Below are 14,938 nucleotides of genomic sequence, written 5' to 3' on the forward strand. Positions count from 1 at the left end.
CGAATTTCAGGTTCGTGCTTTGTAGTACATGATGTAATTGGATCTTGTCCACTTTGTGCAATTCTTGGCTCAGAATTTGATTCCCTTTCACCCGAAACAGCCCCGAAAGTCTCGAATCATCTACGAAAATATTAAAATATTTTCTTCGAAACCATAAAATAATAATTTGTCTAAATGAATAATTACGTATGATATATTACACTTAATAACATGATGCAGGAAATATAATAATATGGCAAGGAATGATACAGTCAAGTCAATAACACTGACCTGAAAAAGAATGCAAAAATAATTGGATAAATATTATTTAATAACTGCTTGAGACGCACAACGCTAACACCGTATTCGTGCGTGCGTGATTCCCGTGCAACCTTTCGAGTTGAGTTGATTGGTTCAACTGTGTCATATGGCCCTGTGACGCAAGGGTAGCATGATGCAGATGGCTGTAACAATGAATGCTCGTTCCACCCGTGACGAACAGGTCTGGTTGTTGATGAAATATAGTGATAGCTAAATAGACAGATTTTTTATTCATGCACCGATTGTCTTTAAATGTAATATCCAGTTATGTATGACTGTTTAATAATCTTATACAAGCTTTGACTGGAGTAGGTCCAATAGTTTTTCAGATATTGTAGTAAACGTCAGTACCTTAAATTAACTTCCAGACTATAGTGGAAGCTGCTTCCAAGTGGGCTGATCTTTCGTCTTCTAAGTTACGGAATCTTTCTGCAACATGGCGGCTACTGAATTCATCATCTGCCTGTGTAAGTTTTGTTTTCTCATAAGCTACGTATATGCATGTCGAGTTCATCCATCTTGGCTATATTATTCATGAGTGATCCCCGCATCGTTTGCATTGCCTTGTCAAGACCTCGTAATTCTCTAAAACTGTACGGGGGCACAGGTGGCCCAGTCGTCTAAGGTGCCGTGATTCGCTGTGCAGAGTGTGAGAATTCCTAAGATCAGTATCAGGAGAGCCAGGCAGCCACAATATTCTTTTACTATCTATTGTAAACTTGGAATTGTCACGGCCAATGGGAGTAACATGTTTTTGCCTTCTATTAAGACATCGTAATAATCATTAACGGTTGATTGCAAAAGTTCCGAAACTCCTCCTCGGATATCTTACAATCAGCCAGTGCTGTTGAAATATGATCCTCAATGCTGTTCAACTTTGCTTCGGCGAGGATCCGAATATTATCATGTTTTAATGCTTGCTTTTGCAACTTATGAGAAATAAATTTTATCGCTATTCCTGCCAGTCCTGAGACTCCGGCTGCTACTTCCATACCAAGTACGATAGGCGCGGCGATTATAGTTGATAATAAACCAACACCGGCTACGCCAAGTCCCATGCCAGCTGTTACAAGCGCAGTGTCAACTCCTTTGAGAGCATTCACAGCTCTGCGATACTTTTTATACGATCCAATCTCATCTCCCTCTCCCTCTCCTTCTCTATTCGATGTTTTATGTCGCTTATTTGATGTAATTGAAATCCATAACAGTATCCATCTTTTCAGATACTTCATCGAGCATCAGATATAAACCCATAATGTATATTATTATATCATATGATAGTCTTTAATTGATCTTGCTTAAATGTTTTGAGAGTATACATCAACATTATTAAATGTATATTATACGGCATAAATATCTTAGTAAGTGAAATGCTTTCACCTTTATTAACTTGGACCCCCTCAAGGGTTGCAACGGGTGATACTCCCATATAAATAATACTACAACGTTGAAGCTCATGTTTCTTGAGCCATTTAATTGATAGGCCTGGTAATAACTCGAAGGCATCTTCTGGTACATCCCCAAACAAGACTTCAATAATAAGTGTAGAAAGATCAGGTATAGCTGAATGCTATGTTTTATATCATAGAATTCAGTAACCAAATTTGAAATAACATTTTTTAATGCTGGACGACAGAAATAATACCCCGCTTTAACTTTTTATATTGTAATGATGAGAAAGATTCTGTTCTACCGCTATTATATTTTCCATCTTTGACTGGAATAGCTCTGTTGAAGGACTTTCGAGTTGAATATTATCCGTTGTACTGATCTGATCAAGATGGATGCACAACTCTTTATAGGGAACTATATCGGGTAACTTAATTCCATGCAATTTTTCATGGGTGATACTTTTCCTCTTCTAAACCCAAGTGTAGCTGCTATGTTCGGGATAAGAATTTCATCCTTTTCTCTAGTGTTTAAAATCAGCATCCCATTCGACTCATTTTGTGTGAGACTAGCTCCCAAAGGCTTAGAAAATTTCATCATTGAGTGAGCATACGCTGTAATACCCATCAGGTATAATGATGGGTTTGATTCTACTATTGGTTTCAATTAGTAATAACTCATTATTTCTTCTCGCAAAACTTACATTGGTCCACCTTGGGTAATACGTTACATCGCAGAGAGCGACTTCAAGTTGCCCAGCCGAGTTATCGATAGTATGAAGCAGTTGAATAGACTGGCCATTCGTTATTCCCGGGAGTGTATCATACATATTAAATATACAAAGATACAATATCATAACTTAAATATGAAATCAACTTACATTGCAAATCAGTCTATTTTAGTAAGAGCCTCTGGTGCGAAGTTTTTTGTTAAATTCCCTGTTATCTTTGAAAAATACAGGGTCACGGCAACTAGCGATAAAATGGTGCATGATTGGTTCCACAATCCAGTGCAATTTTGGCAAAACCAGTTAAACTTTGCCATATGGTGTGCAACAACAGGATGTGGTGTATCTCTTTATGCCCCCGGATTTGAACTAAATAAGTCTGTTTTATCATTTCATGTGTACTATCAGATTAGACGTTTACTTAAAGAAATTAGTGCTCCATTACCGCAGGATCGAGCATGGAATTCCTCAAATAATCCGTACAATAGGTGGGCATATGAGTGTATTTGTCAGGAATTTAATGTTTCTACGAGTAAAGATTGGCGTCTGAGTGGAGTTAACCATGGTCTATGTATTCTGTACGCTGGTGCACACTCTGTTAAAGGGTTGCTGATCTAAAGCAATTCCCCGGGACTGCTTGTTGCCTTTGTTATTGTTTTTTCCCGTGACTACCCAGCTGATATAGCAGAAACCTAGACTAGTTCGCAACCTGTGAGGCGCAATTCGTAAGCGCATTTGTCACTTTTATTGATAGTATAAAGGCGTATGGTCACATTGAACAACAAAATGAAATACAGTTTTGGAGATAATAAGGAAATTTACGCATCTTTGTGGGTAGCTTCGGTAATGGTGACGAAGTTTTGATAAGTCACTTGCTTGGTAATTGTGCGATTTTCGTGTACACTATTTTGACTTGCAACACAATGTAAATATTTCTCCTGAGCATTGCTTATTTTATCGTGTTTATATTTTTACAGTCAAAATGTGCAAAATTATCACTTAGGGAATTGATTAAACGCCTGAATATTCAGTTATTTTACAATTTGACTGAAAAATATGTCCAACTGTATTATTATGACAACCAATTCCAAACGCTTTTATGTTTAATATCATCACCAAGAGACTGAAAATATTACGCTGAAAAGTACATTTCTATATTGTTTGGTTTCTAATCCTACTTAATAATCTATTGTGATGTTTTTAGGCCCTATTGATCGTCCTAATCAATTTTGGTCAATCTGTTGAAGAAATGGACAGATTTTTCAGTCAAAATGACTGAAATATTTACACATTTTTATAAATTGCCTGAGAGAATCACATTTTACAAATTTACTGTAACATATACACGCTTACAAAAAAAATTAGACTTGTGAAAACAACGTCTATCGCGCATCGAAGAATTTCCCAACCATGACGTAGAGGAACAAGATTGAATCTGTCCAATACTACTGCAAATGAAGGAAAACAAAATGCGAACATCATAATTACAACCTTACAAATTTATGTGTATAATTTTAGGCAGCTTCCTTGTTCAAGGAATGTGTCCGTGAATATCCACACGAAGGAACAATATCCCAAACGTCTGCAGCTGTACATAGAAACGTATTCGATGTCACATGTCTCTGTAACAATCAAATATTTTAAAATATATATCGTTTCGGGATATTATAACCCGTGTTCGTTTCTCAACTGATCACTTAGATTGTTTCAGGTGTTTCACATAGGTGTCATGTCTCAAAGGTCGGCTGAGAAAGCCCACGTGACAACTATTTTCATAATGTCCACGGGTCCTAAAAAAATTAATTGAGTTAGATAACAATGAGCAATTAATCAACGTATTATCTGTTAACCCTTTGAACAAAGTATGTTATTTTTACATCGGCACTTCACGCAAGGATATGAGTGTATTCCCTTTGTTTTAGTAAACCTAGACATGTAAACACTCACTTTTGACATATCCACCATGCAAGATAACAGTGATTAATCAATCAAAGTATTTTCTGTTAATCCTTTGATGCCTACGAACGATCCGCTGATTTACAAAAAAAGTAAATCAACTGATCATTCATCTCTTGCTGGGCTGTCACGTGTATATAACATAACACACATTTCACCTCACTTCAAATCTGGATTTAGATTGAACAATTACCCCAGACACAATAAATGCCAAATGGGAACCTTCGTCAGGTATCCGGAGTGGTGCTACCACTATTTATACCTGTAATAAATTAATTAACTGATCATCAAGTGAACGACGACAAATACACAAGTGTAGGGTTGTACCAGAAAACGTGGATGACAAGGGAGTAGTTATCGTAATATCGAGCAATCCGAAATCCGAAAATGCTTTCACTGCATTGATACTTTTTTATAAACTATAACAATCAGGGGTATTTCCAAATGACGACAACGGATGAGCTCCGCTGTTCTTTTTGTCTGTTTGTTTAGGCTGAAGAAATTAATTAACATGCGCCCTTTTTCGAAATCTTTATAGATCACAGTTAACCAATCAGTGATCCAAAATGCGTAAAACAAATATTGCCTCCAAGTTTATTTAGCTGTCCTTGCAGACGGTAGCCCAGTCTCTTGTCATGCTAAGTTGTGTTGCGTATCATCCGGGTACTCATGGGGAAAAAACAATAACAAAGGCAACAAAGGGAATTGCTTTAGATCAGTGCCCCTTTAAAGAAGTCATCGATGATTTACTGAAAAGAGGTCGGCTTCTTCCGAGCTTTGCTCTCGAGAGTAACGAGTGGAGAGACGGTCGTATGAACTTCAAGAGTGGTGTTGCTTTCACCGTCCAAAAGGTTGAGCAACCATCTGGAAATGCTTGATATGAATTTCTTAATGATAAAACAGAAAATAATTTTACTAACCCAGGAGTTGTAAGAGTTAATGAATCAAAAAGAACTTATGTATTGGCAATTCTTGGTCCACAATCACAGACAGGAACGGAAATAATTTGTTCTGGGACGGTGCTCGAAGCACAAAAACAGTTTGTCGCAAATGTACAGGATGCTATTAATTCACCAGTTGACATACCACCTTCTATAAAACGTTATCAAGATGTATTACAGTACGATCAATCCAAAGTAGACTACGTTTATGGGGCAGGACTATACATGTCTCGAAGTAATATGAAACTCAAAATTGGTAAAGTTTTAGGCTATAATAATAAAATTGTGGTTGCTTCCGATGAACAAAAATCAGGTATATTGCAGCTAAAAATCAACAACATATCAATGAAAAAACAGCGCTTATAGTAGGTGGAGTCGCGGCTGGTTTACTCAGGATTTGGATAAATAGTCTTGAACGGATAAGTACAACAGCCAGGCAATTGCTAAGATCAGTGCCCACAAGTTTTGACTCAGCCAAGTGGCAGTCTTAGCTAATAAATTCAAGAGCCAGGAAACAATACTCCCTATTATACCAGGAAGTGCAGATGCGGCTTTCCCAGCAAGCTTTCCCTGTGCTTCTCCTAATGCCTTTAAATGCTTTTTTATCCACACTTTTACACCATTTGTATCACTAGGAGATGTAGGTGGTGTGGGCGGTCCACCACCACCGGTTAACGCGAGAGTCAAAGTCGATCTAATAAATCCCAATGTGGTTAAAATACTGGTAATGGTTATTCCCTGTTCTCTGAACAATGTTTTAATTTTATCGGCCAGTGTGGTATCATCGTTGAGGACTTGATCGATAGTTTCTCGAATTCGACTGATTTGAGAACGAAGTGCCTTTCTATTCCTCGAAGCAGCTTCGAGGCGGGCCGATCTTTCGTCTTCTAAGTTATGCAATCTTTTAGGAACGCGGCGTCTACTGAATTCATTGCCCGCCTGTTCAAGTTTTGTTTTCTCATAAGTTATATGCTTGTCGAGTTCAGATAGCTTGGCTTTATTATTGAGTTCTCCCCGCATTGTTTGCATTGCCTTGTCAAGGCCTCGTAAATCCCTAATACTGAGCCCCGAGGATGGTAGCTGTAATGTGGATTATCGTAGTAGGTATCCAAAATTTCTCCAAGTCCGTCCGAGGCCAGCTTCGAGCTTTCTTCCAAATTATCTTTATCTATGGCACCGAGTTCAGTACGCAGTCTGAAGAACCTTAGTAGTCTTCGCAGAAAGTTTTTCTCGTGCGCAGTCTACAAAACCTTATTCATTACAAACAATGTTGATGCCATGTTTACTGGCTATTGTAGACAAGGCTAGGGGCTTATGAGAACGAGAATTCATAAGATCAATATCCGGAGAGCAACGCAGTTGCAATATTCTTTACTATCTATCATAAACTTTGAATAGTCACTACAAATAGGAGTTTCTTTTAAGGAATTGTAATACTCATTAACGGTTGATTGCAAAAGTTCATCGTTAAGATTCATGCCACCAAAGCTGGTTTCATCAGTACCCTCTTCGATTGTACTTGTATCAGTTATGTTATCTAGATTAATATCATCCGTTTTTATATCAAACATAAAATGTATAACATGATTTCAATATAAACAATGTCTTCGCAATATGGATGCAAGTTAAACCCACAACGTAGACTTCGGCATCCATTAGGGGTCAAAGCAATTGGCCTGTCTGTTACTATACTCAACAACAAAAGTTCCTGTGACACCAATATTTTAGTGTATTTTTCAAACAAGTAAAATTTGGTTTTCAATATTGCAGTACATTTATGGAATCAAGCTACAAAAACGCAACTGCTACAGAAAAGCATGCATTCCATGCAAAAGTTGACTTTTATGCAAGCCCCATGCATTTCACTACCCAAGAATGGGTATAAAAACATGTGCGTTAACGGGATTCCATATGCATTGTTTAGCATTGTGCTGACAACAACCACTCAGAAAAACAACAAAATTACGCAATTATTCAACATTACGAAATGCCAAGACTGTCTGAAAATGAGCGTCTGCGAACCCTGGCTATGGCTCGACTTGTTCAGGATTCTCTTCAACAAAACAAAGTGAATGTCATCCCCTGGCCGGCTCGCTCCCCTGATCTCTCACCAATCGAGCACATGTGGGATGAGATGGATCACCGCCTTCCACGTCAACCACGTGTTCCACAGACACTCCAGGAACTTCGAAACATGCTCCAGCAGATATTGACAGATATCCCACAGGACTTTGCCTGGTCCATTCCATGAGACGAAGTTGTGTTGCATGCATCGCAACCAGAGGTGGACACACACGCTATTGATTTGTAAATTGACATTTTGGCATGCTCATGTTTTTTTTATGAAATCACGCATTTTCTGAAGTCAGTATGGCAAATTAATCCATTTGAACACTTACAGGAGTCTTTTATCTGTTGCAAACCGAAATTGTTTCAGATTTGGTAAAAAACATAACTTTGCATTAAATCTTATTCAATGTCACAGGAACTTTTGTTGTTCAGTATATAACTAATAACCATGGATCAGAATCAAACACTTCTGGTTCGCTTTCCTAATCTCGTCGCTCACGATTTGTTAGTTCCAAGAACTGCCCGACTATCATTTACAATTAGTTTGACTTCCACTGACACTGCCAAGGAGCTCGTTCAGAACATAGGTCGTGCGATTGTTAAGAAAATCGCGATTAAAATTAGCGGTAATGAGGTTTTGAGTATTGATGATAGCGATGTATACTTCTGTTACATGGATCTCTGGAGAACGGCTAAAGAACGGGAAAACTTACAGTACCAAGGTATTTGTAATCGGAACACAATGAGACTGCGTATGGGTGCTGATAGTGGTGATAGTACCATCGTAAAAGATAAGGCTGTTGCTGATGCATTAGGTAACCGATTCTATATTCCGCTAAACTTTGAATTACTAGATAGTCACATGCCCTTTTATCAAGCATCCCTAGGTGATAGGTTAGAATACGAACTCACTTTTAATGACTACGGCAGAGTAATCAAAGCTAATGAAGAAGATTTGGGTAGCTATTCTATTGACAATATCTCATTGGAGTATGATATGATAACAGATCCTGAATTAGCTAGACAAATTCGTAACCAGTCTACCGGAAGTTTAGCCATTTTGTACGATCGCGTGCTTCGACACCGAAAGATCAGCAGGAACAAAAGAGATACGACGAGGAATATCAATCTAAACGTCCCCGCGAGATCGTTGAAGGGTATTTAAATGTTTTTCGAGGACCCTTCTGAAGCATTTCAAAGAGATACCAAGGCGTTCTAACAACCCCAAGATTACAAAAGTAGAATTAACTATCGAGGGTGTGCCTAACCAACTATATAGTCGAGGCATGTGAGCATATCAACAGTGGGATGAGATTAAAAAACTCCCTTCTATAAAACGAAGCCCAGAAGTTAACGCCGTTGTGAAAGATCTGTCTCTCGGGGATGTATCGATGGCTGAATTCCTTACCACAAAGTATGCCCTATGGCATGACATGCGAACTACAGACGATGACCAACTACACGGTAGTGGACGGAGAATGCCAGTGAGGGTGTTACAAAACAAATAACGAAGCTCTTCAAAGCGGCTGGTAAATTAAACATATATTTGTACGTGATTATGGACGCGCAACTTAATATACAGAATGGAAGATTCGTGCAAGTGATCTATTAATAATCTTTTACCTAAAGAACCGCATTGCGCTATCATCTGCGGGCATACTGGTTGTGGAAAAACAGCTTTTATTCTAGATATCTTACGAAGTCATTATCGGGATGTTTTCGACCATATTATTATTCTGTGCCCAACTATAAGCGTTAATAAAACATACCTATTGAGAGATTGGGAAATGAATGATCCCGGGGTGTACAAAGTTGATCCGGGCAATCGTTTACAAGACTGTTTACGAGTGTGTCACGAAAAATACAAAGGAGAATCAACCCTTTTTATAATAGACGATTGCAGTGTGAGTAAAGAACTTACCAAAAAGAAAGATATGCTTTCATATTTAGCATTCTCCGGACGACATATGGAGGATAGCGTTTGGGTACTTACTTAAAAATACAGCTCTGTCCTGAAAGATCTCAAAATGCAGACAAGATTGTTTCATTGCAAGGACAGAGATTCATTTGAGGAGTGTCTTCGCGAAAATGATGTTATTTCTACCAAGCTCGAACGAGATAAAGTCAGAAAACTGTTAGCGGAAATGAAGTACTGTAAACTCGTATTAAAAACCGATCAACCAGCTGCTTATGCAATTGCTTAGCAAAAATAGAGCAAAAATATAGGAAAATTTAGGAAAAATATAACCAAAATACGATAAATTGAACAGAAGCGGTTATTATGTAAAATTGTGTTTTGAAATCCTCATTCTTTTACAACAGTTTATTATTTTTGGCTGTATTGGATATGCAATATTTTCTTATGTTAGACTTAAATATCTCCTTAGGTATTACATTATGGAATGGGATGAACTTATCGAACAACTGCTCCAAGATGAGCCAGAAGCCATGGTAGATAAATCTTTAGATAAACATAGAGAAAGACTCGCGGCTTTGGTAGCCGGTGGAAAATGCTGCCAATATTTGGGGGAAAATTATACCACTGAAAAAATTGATAACATGACCGATGAAGAAATTAAACAAATATATGCGCATTACAAGTCTAGACTGGGAGCTACCATGACTAAAACAATAGGTTCGGCTATGTTACAACTATACACAGTTGTAGGTAGTATTTTTCTTCCTAACCTGGCAGAACATCGCATGTATTTATGAGAATCTCCAGAGAAAGACCCATTCATCGAACACGCTTTAAGTGCAGTAGACAGTGAGTTTTATCATAGATACCTCTTACCACCGCTTTAATAAAGGCTAGGTAACGATTGCACAACAAACACAAGAGATTGTACCACAAGTCAGAGTGACTAAGAATCCTCGAAAAGTCGCAGGTGGTAGGAAGGGTGCGCTAGCGAGTAAGGCAAAACAAATACACAATACTGAACATAGCCTGATTAAAACTTGGGCTCCCTATGTACTAGGGGTTGTTGCTATAGCAGCAGTATGGTTTTATAAGACAGGAGAAAAGAAAACCCCACAAGTTCAAAAATTAGATGAGGCTCAATTAGAGTTACCGTATTCGACGTAATAAGCGCCCACGGCGACATTTGCTAAGATATTGGCTAGTGAACAATCCCAATTAGCACCCCTTCCGATTGATCAATGTACACAAGACTTATTTATTCGCGTATAACATGCACTTGTGTGTTATATGCACCCTTAACTCTTTCAACACCAGTCAACCAGAAGTGTTTACTGCTGGGACACTGAGTTCCCAGAGACTCTTGTGTGATAGATGAAGCCAATATTTATCAAAGAAAATACCTGCTTCTAAAATATATTTGCTACTACATGTTATACACCATTTGAAAGGTCTCATCCTATGGTTTATAAATATGAAAGTTATGTTTTTCACATTGTTTAAAATAATGCATTTACAACTTAATTAAATTCGTTGTAAATAAAAAATGTACGCTAACACGTTGTTAACATCCAGATTAAGGACCAAGGAAGTGAAAACTTGACGATTTTCGGCAAATATATGATTTCATAATATCCACGTACCTATTTCTGTTTTATTTTCATTCTTTACGTAATTGGAAAATCATTTTAAAAAGAATTATAAATAGTTTCTGTCATCACCCATTTCCCGATAACAGCGACTGTCCGCTCAGTAAAATGAAGAAATACCCCCGTTTTCGAGGTTTCGTATGAATAACACGTTCGTCGAAGAATGGCATATGACACATCGCTGGAAAGCTTATTCCTTCATCTACACGCTCATAACATCGACTGGGGGATTTTTCGTTGTTATAACAAGCGATTTCATTGGATTAAAATTGGTTTCTAATGACGCTTTCTTGCTGAAATCTGCTACAAGTTTCGTGATTGGTCAATTTTGGCATGACCTAAGGCAGCCAATCAAATTACAGCTGTGATACCAAGCTCGTGTTCGATAAATTACAGAAGTTTGCGAAAGAATTTTGTTAAATCGTGTTATTCTGAACGTTTTGAGCAGGAAATCACGATATATATTAAAAATATGGAACTTCGTGAATGTATCGTGCTAGGTTACGAGCTGTGACAAAGAATTTTCATGCATATATTTTTGCATTAAACATCGTGTCCGAGCCGAGAATTCAAGGCGGCGAAAGCCGAGATGTCATTTGACTTACATTACACGCGATCGCACGAAAAGATGGAAATAATAACTTAGATGTAAGTTTGATTACTTTTAGATATATTTTTGTTGATTTTATTTATTACTTTGTATAATATATTTAAAGATTTGTTTAAAACTTCTTTATTTTCCTCTTTGACGTGTTCGATGTGGACCCGTAGGCGAAATGTGTGTCCGAGAATTTTATTTTCAATAACATCGCGGGAAATAGTGAATAATTTTTTAATTTAAAGATAAAAAATGTTAAATTGAAATTGAATATGTATTTCAGACATTGTGAAATGTGATAGATTTAATAAATGAATGATATTACAGGTAGGTCCATAAAAATATATACTATTTTGACGTGACTACTGGCTTGGCCGGATAACCGGCCTGCGGTGTCTGGGGACTCGATGCTTCTTGGCCGGATAACCGGCCTACGGTGTTGAAAGAGTTTTATGGGCATATAATTTTGGAAAAATATATCTGTCGTACATAAACATTTCAGGCCACGAAACTTATCTTTCAACCCTTTTTTTTTCCACCAAAATAATATTCTTATAAGAGCCCCCTATTTCTAATTTGGAGAGCGCCCTGGGCGTTTATTACGTCGAATACGGTAAGCCCTCATGTAATGTTATAAAACATTGACTACTCCAGTTACAGACGGTAAAATGTTGGTAAATGCAACATATCATTCAGCGGTGGTCAGCGGCTTGGCCATTAGCTATGCCTGTATAACTAAAATGATTACTTAAGCCACACCACCCAAGCTAGATTTTAATGGTTATGATATCGGTATGATGGTACTAGATGTAGGCCTGGCAATGGCTACTAAAGATATACTAATCAAACAAGGGCTTATCCCAGAAGACATAATAAAGTAATTATACATCTCAATATTTTATTGAACATTTGAATATTATATAAACATATAGTATGGCATCAATTGCGATGATGGTTGGTGGAGTAATTTTTTATTTTCTACTATGAGGGAATCAAAGGCTAAAGAAATTGAAGAGGAGTGTAAACGACATAATAAAGCATTAGAACAACTTGAAACAGCCCAGTCACAATGGGTCAGGCTCAGAATGGAGAGATTAGATTTTTATTAATGATGAACTGCGTAAACAAGGACATTCAATTCAAACGTTTAAGGATGTTGAATCTGCCATGCATGAATACTTCCTTGTTTATGGAAAGACACTTGACCCAATACCAAGGCCAACAAAAAGTCAGTTTTATACACCATCAGAGGCTCAGAAAGACCGCAAGATAGCATTTATAGTTTTTGGGTTGTCTGTAGTTGCGATTTTATGCTACACAATTACTCATAAGCTTTGATCAATTATGCACTATGTCGGGCTGAGTCATATCAGCTATTAATAATAACCCTGACTGCTGAGCTATTAATAACCCTGAATGTTCAGCTATGTCGGGCTGACTGGCTGACTGCTTATGTTAGGCTCGGCTGACACGCATTTAGACAAATGATACTAGAAGTGTATATTTATCAAAATGGCGAGGGGCACATCAAGATGTAAATTCATGTGCATCGGCCAATCACAAAATTGTGGAAAGAGCTGTATGGCAGATTTTTGTGGGATATACATGCCATTGCAATCAGAAAAGGGCATGTTAATTGTAATATTCTCAGGTTGTCGTATCAGCTGAGAACTGCATAACGAACGCTGGGTTTGCACGAGACCAAATAGCGTCAATTCCAATTTGGAATGAACGTTGGAATGCTTTGGAAAGATCGCTCATTCCAAACTTTCCAAAGCTTGGAAAGATCGATCTTTCCAAAAAATCCAAAATTGGAATGGCAACATTTCCAAACATATTTCCAACATTGGAAATGTTTGGAATGACTTGGAATGGTTTGGAATGGTTTGGAATTGTTTGGAAATATGGTTAGAAGGAACAAGTTAAAATATGTTTTATCAGTAATTTGAACAATAAAAAGACTATGAATTAGGGGCTTTAGGGGTTGCTTATATAGTAATTTTGAAATTTTGAGATTTGGAAAGAATGCCAAGAGTGGGTGGGGGACGAACTATGGGAGCTGTGTGTGTTGGGTGGTTGTTAGATAAGGTAGTTTTGGTTTTATTATTTTATTTGGGGTTTAAATGCAACTAATTAGTCCTGTTTTAATTAGGTATAAACCTAAGGCTTTGAATTTTTCTTATTTATTTTATGGATTTAGGATTGATTCTAGTGTAAGTCCGGTTTTAAGATTTAGGGTGGTCTGTAGTGTTGTTCGGTGTGTTTGGTAGTGTGTGCAGTGAATGAGTAAGTGTTCTGGTGTTTCTTGTTGTTTGCAATGTGGGCAGTTTCCTGTTGTGTGTAGATTAGCTATTTTACGGTGATTATTTAGTTTGGTGCGGCCTGTTTGTAGTTTAGTAATTATTCTGTCGATTTTTTTGGATGGGTGTAGTATTTTTGGTTTATTTAGGGTTTTTTGAGTACATTCCTGATTTGGCTATTTAAGTTTTGGTATATATTTTGCCATTTTTTGTTGATTTTTTGTTTAGTGAGACTGTTGATTTCTGATTTTGAGCTGGGTAAGTTTAAGCCTATTTCTGGGAGTTAAAGGGATAATTTTGCTGCTTTATCTGCCTTTTCATTTCCAAAGATTCCTACGTGGGCGGGGGTCCAAATGAACTCTATTTGTTTACCTGCCCTAGTTAAGTTGTTTGAGCTATTGAGTATTTGCTTTATTAGTTTGGGGTGGTTTTTAGTGTTTTTATTTGTGAGGGTTTGTAGTCCACTGAGGGAGTCGGTTAGGATGAGGATTTTTGTTTTGTCTTTTAGATTGCTGATTGTGTAGTGCTGAGACAACTACTGACTGATATAGAAGATTTAACGTGCGCTTTCCGACTGCAGCGTATTTCGCACACGGGCCTGGCCGGACCATTTAGTGTATTCTGAAAAGGGTGAAAGTGGTGTGTGCAACCCAAGAGGGGACTTTTAGGGGTTGCTTATATTGAATTTTTGAGATTTTTAAATTTGGAATAAATGCCGAGGTGGGTGGAGGAGGGAACTAAGGGTGAGGTGGGTGTTTGTATGTTTATTGGATTTTGGATTGGTAGATTAATTAGTTTTTAGATGCGCTTAATTAGGTCTGTTTTGATTAGGAATACGCCTAGGGCCTTGAAGCTTTCTAGTTTATTTTGAGGGTTTAGTATTTCATCTAGAGTAGGAACCTTATTTAGATTGAGGGTGGTTTGTAGAGTGGTTCTGTGTGTTTGGTAGTGGGTGCAGTGGATGAGTGCGTGTTCTGTGGTTTCGGGTTGTTTGCAGTGGGGGCAGTTGCCTGGGGTGTGTCTTTTAAGTTTTTTTAGGTGGTTATTTAGGTTCGTGTGTCCTGTTTGGAGTTTTGTAATTAATCTGTCA

The sequence above is a fragment of the Haliotis rufescens genome, unplaced genomic scaffold (assembly GCF_023055435.1).
Source record: "Haliotis rufescens isolate VD_foot unplaced genomic scaffold, xgHalRufe1.0.p SCAF_7, whole genome shotgun sequence".
NCBI classification, from domain to species: domain Eukaryota; kingdom Metazoa; phylum Mollusca; class Gastropoda; order Lepetellida; family Haliotidae; genus Haliotis; species Haliotis rufescens.